Raw genomic sequence first — 14,607 nt, forward strand, 5'->3', positions numbered from 1 at the left:
AAATCTGCTCTCTCGACTCCAGACCACCATATTCTACTGCTTTCCAAATCTTCATTTGGATGTCTTGCAGACACCTAAAATTCGGCATGTTTAAAACTAAATTCATTATCAACCCCGCTCCTCCTCAGTGTTTTCTGAACGACACCACCACACGCTGAAAGGCCATAGCTAGAAATTTCTGAATAATCCCCCACATCCAGTAAATGATTAGGTCCTATTAATCCATCCTCCTAAATATCTCTCAACTTTGACACCATTGTCATATCACTCTACTCTGGGCAGAAGCATAGTAAGATAAGATGTCAATCAGTGGACGGTAACTACCCCTCAAAAGGATTTCCAAAATCAGCGTCCTTTCTGTTGAAAGGTTATTCAAGTTGTTATCTGAAGGTAATATAACATGGTATTTTTTAAGATGAGGAAGAAAAGTCATAAGGAGGGCAATGTGAAAGCACGCCTGGAACATATACAGAGGCTGTCATATGGAAGACCTGCTTCATGCACTCACTCTTCCACCAGTCACAGCCACCTTCCTTCCTTCAAGTCCCCAAATATTAGAACTCGGCTCTTCTAACTTTAACTTACCGTGATCTCTCCCTGGACCACTAATGCAAGCGACTCATATATCTCCCTGCCTTCAGTCTTGTTCCCAATGCCTCCTCCACCCTACATCTAAACTCACCTTTTGAAAATGCAAATCTAATTACGTCAAACTTCTTCCATCATCACCACAATTCTAAGAAAAAACCAACCTTTTTACAAGCTTCCAGGGCCCTCCTCGATCTGGTTCCTGTCACCTACATGATCACTGCTCTCTCTGCTATCCCATATTTCTCATCTTGCAGTTCCTAGAGTTCATCATGCTTTCTCTCACTTCTGGGCCTTAGAAGATGCTAGTCTATGACTTTCTCGGGACTTTGGGGTAGGATGGGTTTCTTGGGCTGCCTACATTATGACACCTTCCTCTTACGCACACTGTGCAGTCAAAACATTTGTAGCAGTCAGCACTTTCATAATAATAGTACTTTTTAAATGACCATATTCTCTTCTAGTCTGTAAGGTCGCTGGGAGCAGGAGATCATAACTGTCCTATTCAGTGCAAAACTCTTAGCACTTAGCACAATGCCTGTCACACAGCAGGGACCTGCTAAAGATTGTGGGATGAATGAAGTTGGTAGTTTCTTTATAATTTAGATTAATGGAAGCCATAGCTAAGGGTTTTATAGTAATAATATATCAAATGGCTGAAACAAAGGTTCATCTAAAGTTAAACTAAAATTTGGACAGTAGAAAAATATACGCTGATTGCCTTGTAATGAGACGTGGCATCTTCCTCTAACCTCTTCAGTTTACATGCTGCTATGCTGGTACGATAAACAGATTGATTTAAAAATCAAATAACAGACTCTAAGAAGTTGTAACAATCCCTGGATTAGTATAGGATGATAACTAAGAGATCTGCTATATTAAATCATGACAATAAAAGTAAAATCCCTCCATCTTTTCTTGGATTACATTTAGAGCTCAAATCAGAGAGCACTAAATGAATAATAATGAATGTATGCCTCTGTGAATGATTGAAGATTGAATCACATTTTAACTAGACTATATTTATAAGTCCCTTTGGATGACATAATTACAATTCCAACCATACACTAATTAGCAGCAAACATCTATTTGATATTATTTAGCAGGTTTAAAATATATTTTTTATCTGTTCTGAAAACAAACAAGAAAAAACACAATTTACCCAAACATAAGAATGTTAAGGACCTAAGTCAACAAATAAGTTGGTGCTATCTAGAAGCAAACCAATCATATATCAAAAATATATAGCCATATTTTATTTGTATGAGAAATAATAACTAAATATACTCATATATAGGAGAGACAAGAAATTTTAAAACATAGTTTTTCCCACACAATGATGACATTCTTAACAATAAATTTATGCTGTTTTCTATTTTCTCTATTGCTTAGCAACTGTTCATAATTACTTTAAAGTTGAGATATCTCCTCATCAGTTCTATTCCACAGTTAAATGTACCTTAATGGAATATTTGCCAGGAGTCAAAACTTTTCCAACATTTTTATTTTTAGATAGAACTCAATTTTCCTCCAGTTTTGCCTGACCAGGGAATACTTCTTTAATTGGGTTGAGCTCCTAATTGTACTTATATTTTGTTAAAATGTTGACCATTGTCTTCTAATATTATTTTTCTTTTAAGTTCGTATGCTTTTTTAAGTTCCTGAATTAAAAGAAATTTGGAAAGAAGCCCTAAAAAAATTCATAATACAGTAATTTGAAGATGAATTTTTTTTTAATAAGAGGACAATCAACTTTTTACATTGTGCTTCATATGGTATTTTTGGTTAGCTCTATTTAATTAAAGAGTCGAGAAATATCGATAGCTCAAATTTATCACAGCTACGCAGCTTTCCTATGCGCCAGGGTCAGTTCTAACAGCTTTACATGTTTTAATACATTTAATTCTCATAACTACCCTATGAGGTTATGTTATGTTTTCACCCTTGTTTTACTGATGGAAAACTGAAGCCCAGAGGGGTGAAGTCACATGCTCAGTCACAGGGTGAGTAAAGGAAGGGCTTGGGTTTGAACTGAGTCAGTCTGGCCCTAGCGTCCATGCTCCATATGGTTGTGTTATGTCAACTCTGTAAAACACCAATAGTGGTACTTTTCACACAGTTCACTAACAAAAATATTCTTCTCAGATTATGATGTTCTTATGTAAGCTAGTTTCTAACCTATAAATTACTAGTCTTCTTAAATGTCATTTATAAATTATTAGCTTAGCACTCTGACTCTATTAACCCATAAAATATTGTATTATGCTCCATTTTCACACATCTTGAAGAATGAGAATCACTACCACACAGCATTAAAAGAAAAAGACTCAGACTAACTCAGTATGGCTGGAAATTACAATGCAGGGGGAGCAGCAAGAGCTGAGGCAGGGGCCACGGTACAAAGAACTATGGTGCCAGCTATGACTTCACAGTTTTAACCATAAGGTGATGAGGAAACCAACGATGACTTTAAGCATAGGCATGATAGAGTCAAATCCATGTTTTAGAAGGATCGCAATAGGACAAATATTGGCTATAAACCAGAGGCAAGAAAGTTATTTAAAATACTGTTACTGTTAGTAAGCAATGATGAGGTCTAAATTAAAATGTTCAGAGCGGGGAAGAGGAGCACTGGACAAAAACCAACATATAGAAACTAAATAGATTTGATTTGGAAACTGACAACACTGGGACTATTGGTGAGGTAATAAATTATGGGGAAAATTACAGTAATAGTTAATATTACATAAACATCAATGTCTCGACCTTGTTTTGATTTTCCAAAAATAATCATAGTCAGCTCAAGAATGATAATATAAGCCCCAGCAGAAGAAAAAAAAGAGATATTTTAAATATTAGTTTTTGACATACACCATTCTAACATTGAAAATCCACTAAAATATGCATTTTTAAATACCAGCTAAAAGAATTTAATTTCTGAAAATACTAATACTTTTTGTAATTATACCTATAATCAAATCAGCCAGCATTGACCGGTAATATATTGTTATAGTACGGCTTTGATATAATACACTAAAAATTTAAGATTGAATATATTTTTCTTGTTCAATTTATAAAAACTGCAATCAGAGGCAACATTTTCATAGTAAATTTTGTAGGAAGAATTAGTTCAGTGTGGTAGCATTTCCTGCTGTTAACTGTAGCAGTTACCAACAAATGCCATTTAAAATTAGCTCATTCATTCATTCATTCAGTCAGACCATCCTAGGTGAGTACAGGGTGGGTAAAGCTGTTCTAAGCTCTTTGGGAAGTCTAAGTGAAAGAGAAGGCATGATTACTGCCTGAAAGAAACTTGAGACAACTATGGAAATAATCATAAGTACAGGTCTTCCTAACAGTAGCAACTAAACACATTAGTGAAGAATATTTCATTTTCAATGAAATTTCCTTCAGACTATTTTCTCTTCTACCACTTATTAGGACTAACTATAGCATATCATATATTTCACACTTCGTAACACTTGTACTTTGTGGGTTTTTTCTTTAGTGGGGGTGGGGGGAATATTGGAAGGCTCTAAATTGGAACGCTCAAACTGGATTTTGGGAGGCCCTAGATTACATTAAAAATTTGTGTACAAGCACAATTGTGACAAGATCCAGAGATTGGATCAAAAATTTCAAAAGGCTGCATGACCCCCAACAGGTCAAAAACTGCTGGGTCTTATATCTAAACAGGAAATGAATCTAAACTATGTTTTTCCAAAACTAGACGAACTAATTTTTCTCTTCTAATTTGTCATTTTTTTTCCCCAAGTGTCTTCACGATTCTACTGAAAGATTAGGAATGGAAGCGATAAATGATCACCCCAAAAGACACTGTCCTAAAATTGCTAGTAAAACACCCAGCCAGTCTTGAAATTTTTAGCTGTAGAATTCAAGATTTTTCCAAATTAATCAATATTTTTGATGTTTAACTTAAGAAAAAGTACTTTGAACTCTAGTATCACTGCAAAGTGAAATTTTTTAAAAATTATCAATCTAGGCACTAAACAAATAAATAATAAAGTTTCTATGATTTTTATGAGAATTCAAATCATGACGTCATTTTTTTAATGTCACAATTTTCTGCAGTGTCAAAAGTTCCATTTGGAGAACCAGAGGTTTCCTGGAGACAGAAGAGTTCTCATTGGCCTTCCAGAATAATCTATGTCTATAGATATAGATATACTATTAAGTGAGAAGATGGTGAATAACATTTTCAGAAACAGTAGAAATTCTGTGACTTCATTTAATCTCTTGTGGAGCACAGTGGGTAGGAATAAGTCCAAATTTCTGGGGAATTTACCCATAAGTAGTACAAATAAAATATTTAATCTCAAGGGTCTGCCATCAGTACTGTTTACTGCTAAAAGTAGCACATTGTATAAGAGAAGATATAATGCCACCCACTCCACTCCTGACTCGGGATCAGGATTAGGAATAGATGAGAGTCTTGTCCTCTTATTTTCAATGATGCTTAGTTCGGATTTGTAATCTGAAGACAACAATTTTTACAGGTATTTACGTATTTTGTAAGTCTAGTCTCTATTCAAAACCTCCAAATTTAGGACTACCAATCTCAGCCAGTAGAAAAACACCATTGTGTTGACAATGCAGGTAGCTTTCATTTAATTTGATGGAGAAAGCGAAACATTTACAACACATTGACAGTCTCAAAAAGTTCTGATATTTTGAAGGAAACAAAGAATTCCATTCAGCTTCCAGAGAATTAGTGAGGGAGAATGCATTTCATCTTCCAAAACGCCCTTCTGACTCACCTCTCTAATACAATACGCTTGGAAACAAAAGGCAGATTATTAAGTTTTCAAATGAAGCTACTTGCTTCTCTCCCCTCTCTGGATGCCTCAGCCTCCTCTCCCTGCCTTCCAGCACATCTGGTAACCATGTGTGGTAGTGCTAATGAAGACTTTCCTGAGTGAGTTGCAATTAGTTCCGACTGCCGTGCAGCTTTCCTGGGCAGTACCAAAGTAAAAGACAGCAGTGGGGGTGAGGGAAAACCAATAACTCTTTCACTTCACGACACCGAAGTCTCCCCTGCCTGCCCGTGGGACTCTCATCACCATCACTCCGGAGGAATTTTTGAAAAAGGGTGTAAGCAAATACTTTCAGTTTCCTCCTTCCTTTTCTCCAAAGCAGCATTTTACCCAACTTGATTGAACGCGACAGGCAGGCAGCAGTACTTCTATGATCCTTTGAACAATAGAGAATTGTTCAAGAGATGCCATTTCCCCTTTTGGTCCGAGTATGATACTTACCTAACAATTTTATCTACTTTAATAGAATAAATTTGTGTGTTTTACTATTTGATGGATTAGAAGGAACTGCGGAAGCAAATGTACCGTACACAATTAGGCTGTCTTGAAAACGCACACTTTTGTTTACTCCAGGCCTCTTCCCCCTTCTCAATCAAGCTACTAATAGAGCTGTTTTAAGTTTCAACAAGGACCATATTAACTGCGGGGCTCCACATGAAACAGAACGCTAAACCCAGCGTCTCCTGACAATGTGGGCTCAAAGTCTCCCAATCCTGGTTTACATTTCTGCCTGAAATCACGGTTATTTCTTTGCAATGCTTTTTTCTGTACCTAGCAAATTATAGTTCTCAATAAATACCATTTAATGGTCAGTAATAGCCTTTGTGAGAAGACTCTTAAGTGACTCCGAGTATAGGGAACATAATATAATTGTTTTGGCAACTTGTACCTGTATCTTATCCTAGTGCCATCTACTTTTAAATTTCACCAACTCAGGTTTTAGTATATGCATTTACTCAGTAAATGATAACCAATGATAACCGCAGTTTACATTTCAGTTTAACATACACTCTTATATACACACAGTTGGCCCATGAACCCCTATAACCATTAACAGTTACAAATAAACATAGACAAATAAAAATTCAAAATAAAAACTGGCTTTCCTGATGGGTCATTTGAAGCTTTTACAATGTATAAGTCAAACCAATCCACATCCCTAAAACAAAGAAATATGGCAATAAAGAAACAGCACAGAAAGAAGCTATAGGAATATTTTTCCTTCTTTTAACAGAAATCAATGCTAAATGATATCACATCCAGGAAAAATGACCATAAATAAAATGCAATAAGCATATTAGGTTAAAAAAATAAATCACAGCCCTTCAACTCATCTGCCCCTTACATGTAAATAATTTCTTAATAAAACAAAGAAAAACATCTCCCTCACTATATATAATTGAAAATATTTTAACTTTATGCAACTAAAATTTCTACAGCTATTTACCCTACTGCCTTCCTCTGGCTCATTATAAAATGGGAATGGTTTAACTGTACAGTGCCAAATCCTCAGACTGGAGAAAGTTTCGCCCCGACCTGGCCAGCTGTTTGCTTCCAGCTCTAGGTGGTCATCCTTCCAAATCAATCTCTTCCCTCTCAGAAATGATCAAATTCAAGCAAAAAGAAAAACTCTCTGCAGATCTTTTGTAAGGTGTTTATTTTTCATACCAGGAGAACCCTAGTGAACGGACAAATTACACACACACACACATATAGAAAATTTTTTAAAGGCTTTAACTGTAGTGATGAAAATATTATGATTCATCTACATTTCAAAATGCCAATAGAATTCTAAAATACAGAATAAGTTAGCATCATAAATACTGTAATATAGAATGACGTGATTTTTACCACTAATTTTTTCTTTATTTTTATGAATAAGTTGACTTTACTAGCAATAATGACAGTTAATGACAACCCAGTGAGTCACTGCCTCCTGGGCCTTAAGGAGGGGTAGGTCCATGTATAAATGATAATTAAAGCCATTAAACATTCAAACACTACACTGACTTAACAGCTATTGGCATTCAAACTCTCAAATGCTTCTACTGTACCTTACCAAATAATTAAATACTGCGAAGGTACCCAGGGTTAATCAGCAAAGCGACTGACTGGGATTGCTCCGCTATGTCTCTTGAGAACTCAATCAGTCTGTAATTTTTATGTTCACCACTCACCTTTACATGTGGGCCTTATGTTTTTATCAAGGCAAATAAAAAGCTGCATACAAATTCAGTACACAGGAAGCTGCGCCCCTATCTTGGTTGACAGCAGCTCTCAGTTCTTGTGCTGCTACCTGTGCTCTGCAACCTGATGCTGTTGTCAGACTGCTTCTAGATGTGATTCAAGTTCATTTCTGTACACTGTAGCTTCAGTGTTTTACATTATGATCACAGCCCTTCTCAATATTTCAGGAAGGCATTGGGAGGAAAAACTGAGTAAGGTAATAAAGATTCACTATCACATGATAACAACTTTAAAAGTTATTTAATACTGGTAAACACATAAAAAGATCCGATTTCCTGATAACAAAGGATGTTTTTATTGTATGTACAGATGTTTAAATTAACACACACATTCCATTCTTATCTCTCTTAAATTCAGCAGAATAACTCTAAGTCTTCACAGGGCATGTTATCAATGTAAAAGTAATAAAAAAGTCACCCTCTTGTGAATTACTATTTACAGTATTTCACAAGAATGGCATTCACACCCTCCAAACGAACAAGGTTGTCTCTTTAAATTGAAGGACACTGCCTGCTCTCCTCATCAGTTAGCATTAGCAATAGGGGGGAGGGGAAGAGAGAAAATAACAAACCATTTTTCTATCATTTGAACTCTCTTTGACCCTTGCAAGCTATTCAAGTATGCACTTAAGACAATTCAAATAAATAACATATATACACATATAGAGAGCAGATATATAGATAGCAAAAGAGTGACTTCTAATAAAGTGGATAGGCTGATACCTGGAAATTAACTATCTTGAAGCCAGTTTCTTGGCATTGTCATTGACAGCACAAAAGGAATTCCCATTTATAGATGGTAACAACATTTCATACTTTAATCGATAATTCTGTGAATGGGGGTATAAACTTGCCGGAATCAACTACAGCTAAAAGAGCTAAATGAGTTAAGAAAGAAGAGAAAGCCACCGTGTCCCCATCTTGACTTAAAATTTTTCAATATATGATCATAGTTATACTGGGGGAGCGTCAAGGAGGCTGGCAAATATAAAATGCAGTGAGAAGTATATGATGAAATATATCATTTAAGTGATATTTAGCTTACAAAGTTCAAAATATTCCAGTCTTAAACTTATTTCTATTCCAAAAGTTAAATATAAAATTTTATGAAAAGATGTTACATCTCATAAATGTGCACTTGTACACATCTATAGATACAAGAATTATTGATTCATTTTTACTAAATATTTCTACTAAAATATTTCCTCAAAATAGAGACTAATTGGTGTCTGTCTAGCAATTTCCAATACTGTTTCTCCATGTTAGTGGCACTATGTGCTATAGTTTTAAATATACATTTAAAGATAGTATTACTGGGTCTACCGCAATGTTTTTACACAGAACACTGATAAAAGTAGTAACCCAAACTTGACGGTTAAATGCCTAAAGAATCACGCATGATGCTGTAAATATTTTTAAGATGCTTTCTGAGGCCACTCATTCCCCCTTCCCCAAAAAGAAATAAAAAAGAGAAAAGAGTAGAAATGGAGATTTAAAATATGACAAAACCAGCCTGTACATTTTCTTAATGTTTAGAGAGCCTTAAGCATTCAGTTTCTAGAAGCAAAACCAAAACCCTACCAAAATTAACAGAGGAAGAAGATAGAGATAAATGAGTCACCAAATAAACCTTTCTCTCAGCCGGAAACCATGTGGATGTGGAGGTTTCTTCAGAGCAAAACATGTGCCTTGAATTCCCAGGAAGCTCTGTCAGTGGCACGGATGTGAAATTCAGTGGTCCTGGACATGCATCCCACCCGGGCTTTCCTGTCACCTCTGGAGCAGTGACAATACCAATACCAATCTAAAGCCAGGGATCAACAAGGAATTGCTCTGTGGTCACTCCCATGACCCATAGAGCAGGATTTCACCACAGCCCTATGACATGTGACTGGGCTTGGGGAGTTCCAGTGTCAGTTCCAAAAATCCTAAGGGGGCTCTCCCCTTTGTGAAACAAATTAATTACACAACCAAATATTGCCACATTCTTGCACCTATTGACATAATGGGAACTTCAACCCCCACTCTGCTTTGTACTTTTTCAAGAGGAAAAAAGTGACCCAGGTGGAGCCCAATATAAGTGAAGTAAAGGAAAATTTTAAAAAGATGTTTTTTATTCACTACCTATGGCAGGAAATTACATATTTTAGATTTAAAGTCCAACTGAAAATAATTCAACTTTGTACTATTCACTTGAGTGGTATGTGACAGAGAATGCATGGAAGTTTGCCTACTATTTCAGAGTTTTCTAAGCCCTAATACTTTCATCATTACTTACAATACTTCAGTCCTGTTCACAGATATGTCATATCAGACTCAACTAAGTTGCAGAGCTCCATGTAATTTTTATGTGGACATCCTAATTAAAAATTATAAACTGTTATTCTCACAATTATCACTGCTTTTTAAAACTGGTTTATTTACTCTATTTTCTTTTGATTCCCAACTCCAAAATGAGAAAAATTACCTGTACTTATTGCATATCGGCTATTCAACCACAGGTTTATTAGGAAAGAGACTTGAGGCGCTCTTCTCTCTTCCCATGTCCCTAGCAGGAGAAAATATCATTTCTAATGGTAAATACTAAAGTCAAAAAATGTGAGCAATCATGGAAACTGTGAGTTTTCTCAACACATATGAGTCACTTATATCCCCAGAAGTAATGAAACCTCCCGAAAAACAGAGATTCAAAAAGAGATGATGATTTGATGGTTTTTCCTGTGTCTAAGTAAGATCGGTTATGACTAAATAATTTCTCAATTGCTAGAGTAAAACAAGCCAAAACAAATAGCTTTTCAAACTCTAAAGTATATTGTGTAGTGGGGACTGTTCAAGGTCTCACTAAAGTCAACATTGGATAGATAATACTTAGAAGAGTCTGATGCAGAGGGCTATTCTTGAATCCATTCATTATGGAAGCAAAGAACTCTGCAACATTGTTGCAAACAGAAAAGTCAATTAAAAACAAAATATTCTCACTTAAAAAAATCTGATATGTTTCACATTTAATAATAAAAGGGAAAACATATCCCTTTAAGGTAGTTCAAGCTCAAATGGTTGCAAAAATGGTAAAATATTTTTTCCAGGTAGACTAATCTCAGCATTTTCAAATCAATAAAAAGTTTCTCCAAATCCTACAATACATACATATTAATTTCCCCTACTCCTTTTAAATCTTTCATATCTTTTCTGATGACATAAATACAGGAGGATAATGCATTAAACATATTAAATTAAAAACTTAACCAAGGAAAAGCCATTCATTGAATCAAGAAACTTTTATCAATTGCCTATTGTGTCCAATCGGAAGTGGCTCAGTCCTGTAGGAAGCTAAACTACGCAGATACAATAGCAGCCAACACTTGCTTCCTAACCTTGCTGATCTTAATCTTATTATGGAAACTATGTACATAGATCAATTTTTTTTAAATTAAAATTTTAATTCATGCCTATGTGATCAGCCAGGCCAGTCGATTGCATTGTCCTGGTTCAAGTACGTTAGCATTATTTTCCCAGGAAGACGGGACATGATTTCTGTATCATGACTGCATGAAACCCAGCACTGTGATGAATATATGGTGGGTGTTTCATATAAAATTATAGATATATTTTAAGATAAGTTCAAAGGACCGGCATGTAGAAAACAATTACTCCTAAATATTGCTTGATTAGCAGTTAGACCTAGAAAAATGAACAGAAATTAGAGTTGAAAATACCCAGGGTCCTAACTTTCTCGCTGTGTGACCTTAGAAAATTTACTTCACATGCCTGAGTATTTACTTTCTAAACTAAAAAAACTGGTTTGTGATGAAACTTCAAGTACAAAAGATGACAAATTTACCTAAATTCCTAGTAAATAAATTCCTAGTAAATACTTCCACATGGTAGAAAAGTAATTGTAGCAATATTGTTATTATATTGTCACAAGATATTATGCCCCTTGGTTGCTCATCTTCTACATGAATTTCCTACGAAAATAGAAAAACATAAATGTTTTCAATGTTTCGTTACACATATTAAATATTTACTTGAGCTATATATCTGCAATGCTTTGTAAAAAGTACTTGAATTGTTTGGAATATCATGTTTTTAGGGGAAAAAAGTTTATAAAGAACCCCAAGCATTTAATAAATTAGGTATAACTCTAAATTAAGAGTATTTCCTCCTATCAGGCATCAAAATACACTACTATTTCTTAAACTAAAAAGTCTGGACACTGAGGAAAACTCACATATCTACAAAGGGACCACAAACACCAGAAGTGAACAATGCCGAAGATCAGTTTGGATGGTCCTGGGGGATACATAAGTGGGCTTCCTCTAGCTTCTGAACCCTATAAAAGAGCTTTGCATATCATAAGATGCACTGAATATTTGTTAACTGAGTGGAACCCATCTTAGGTATGTGTACACTTTCATTCCCTCTATCCTAAACATTAAAAACATTTGCCAAGATGAGGATACTGACATTACGAGCTCCCGAGAACTGCTTACTACTGATATCATGTGCTAGAAAAATGACAAATTCTTGGTTTCAGAAGGCAGACAGAGGAATCATTTGGGGCTTAAGAAATACTGTCAGTTATAAGAAGAACTTTATGAGGACATTAAAGTATTTGGAGTTCCTTTGATTAAAGACTGAACATGTATAATATAATACCATGACCACATACATTAAATTCCTTAAACCATTCATTTTATCTCTTTATCAAAATTGAGCTTCTCTTGTGAATTTATAACTACAAAAAAAAAATCACTCTCCAAACGGTGCACATGATAGGAGCCTAATGGTGAATGATATATTGAAAGATCCCTATAAAAATTAAAGCACAGGTGACACAAAGTAATCACTGCTCACACTCAGGAAACATGAAGATGCCTAAGTGAAAATTAGATGACACTATTAGATAATAATTTCTGTACCTGGCTATAAAGAAATAGTCAGTAATTCTTAAAAATACCACCCCTAAATTTCAGGATGTCCTTGCGATAAAAGACTAACTAATAAATTTGGGTAAGACTTGCTTTGTTAATATAGTGGTTAATAAGTTATAACTGTTGTTTTAAACTGCATTTAAAAATGAACATTAAGTGCATATTAAATAACACTAAGTCCTCTTTTAAAAGCCCCAAATCAATCACTAAAGTTGTTGATTTGTTTAACATCTACCATGCACAAGATACAATGCTGAGCACTTTAACTGTATTTGAAAGTGGTTAACCAACACTGCATTTAACCCTTTTAATATGTCTTCAAATATCATGGGAAAAGTTAGTGTAAAACTGGATACATAACATTTTTATTACAAAAATAAAAGACTAACAACACACATAAGGCATATATAAGAAGAGAATGCAAGTTTTAGGAAGTCTTGGTATTATTCTTGGCTCTAATAAATATGCACTAATTTTAGCATAATAATACCAGAATATGCCTTTATAGTATCATATGCACAAGGTAGTAATAAAGTAGTTAAAATGATAAAACAGATTGCACATTTATCCTAATCTGGAATCTGTCTTGAATATTTCCTAATATTCACAGTAGAATCTAGAGTACGATCATACATCAAGAGTGCTATGCCAACAAAATTTGGAAGTATTTCTTCCTGACCAAGCCGTTTGTCTGTTCTGAAGTGTGACTGCCTGGAATCTCTTAAAGTTTCTATAGATAATGTAATTACAATGTTTCCCATATCCATAAAAGTGATTTACCTTTTTTTAAAAAGTATATGTACTGTGCCATTTGCTTCAGTGACAGCCAGCAGCAATGAATTCTACAGTTTATTTGTAGGTTGCACAAAAATTTCTTCCTTTTAACTGTTTTATCATGATAGTTGATTTCATTGGGTTTTTCCTCATGAAGAAAGGTAAAAAAAAATACACCACCAAAAGATATGTATTTTTCATTATCCATCTTTGGTCCACAGAGAGAATATTTTTTTTATTTGAGTTTCATCTTTTACTCATGGTTACAGTACAGTGCTGGCATTTGTAATTCCTACTTCTTAATGATTTCATTTTCTGCTTTTATGAAGCACACAGAACCTTCAGCAAACATGTTTCTCAAAGAATGTATTATCTAACATTCATCAAGCTTTAATTATCATATCCTAAATATGAATATTAGTAGAGGTGAGATTGGAACAGATAACCCCGATGTTGGGGCATATAAAAATCATTGATACTGTTCCCCACCAGAGCCAGAGGCGAGTTTCGCTTCACATTGTGTTGCAAGCTACCTAAAGAAGAGATGAAGAGTCTCCACAGGCTTTCTGGTTCATAAATTTCCTGTAGAAAGGAAGTAATTGTTTCTGTTTAAAGGAAACATCCTGAGTTAGATTAAGCAAAAGTCCCATTTTCTGTCAACAGAAGACAAAGCAGAGAGGTAAAAAGGTCAATAAATATCAGAAAGCAAAAGACTAGCCAGTATTTATTGGGAACCTGTATGTGCAAGTATTGTGGGCATCAAGAAACAAAACATCTGAGTGTCTCAGTTAATTTTCTCATTTCATTTAAATATTTTGTATTCTGTGTAGGCACGATATGTGAACAGATTACTAAGCATGTAATAAGTATAAATGCCTGCCTTTTAAAATAAAGTTCAAAGTCTATAAAAGGTATCTTTCTAATTCAAAATAAAGCATGACAGAGCTGGAGCAGTCTTCTGCTCCATCCACATAAGTCCAATTGGTCCCATAAAATTTTCCTATGGAATTTCTCCAGGGGTTAAGGCAAGGGTTCCCCAAGTCCATTGTGGGGTATTCCTTTGTTTTTCCTATCCTAAAAATGCACCAGTTTCTTCATACAATCATACATTGCCCAAACAAAACCTTTCCTGATCTACGTGAGTTTTCTTTGTGGATATGGAAAATTTTACAGAATTGGCCACAAAAATATAAATGTGAGCTATAGTTACCTCTTGAACTTGGACTACTT

General features: G+C 34.9%; 1 protein-coding gene across 16 annotated transcripts in view; it reads right to left on the bottom strand.

Annotated features, from left to right (window-relative positions):
- Positions 1-14,607, bottom strand: part of SOX5 (SRY-box transcription factor 5) — a 951,808-nt gene that overhangs the window by 462,489 nt on the left and 474,712 nt on the right. Inside the window, exon 1 of one of the 16 annotated variants that reach the window (XM_070494057.1) lies at positions 9,300-9,455. The exons of the other annotated variants lie outside the window; for them this stretch is intronic. The gene's annotated coding sequence lies outside the window, so the exon portion shown is untranslated. Of the gene's footprint in view, positions 1-9,299; positions 9,456-14,607 lie in introns of those variants that run through there. 16 annotated transcript variants of the gene reach the window in all.

This window comes from Equus asinus, chromosome 22, assembly GCF_041296235.1.
Source record: "Equus asinus isolate D_3611 breed Donkey chromosome 22, EquAss-T2T_v2, whole genome shotgun sequence".
NCBI classification, from domain to species: domain Eukaryota; kingdom Metazoa; phylum Chordata; class Mammalia; order Perissodactyla; family Equidae; genus Equus; species Equus asinus.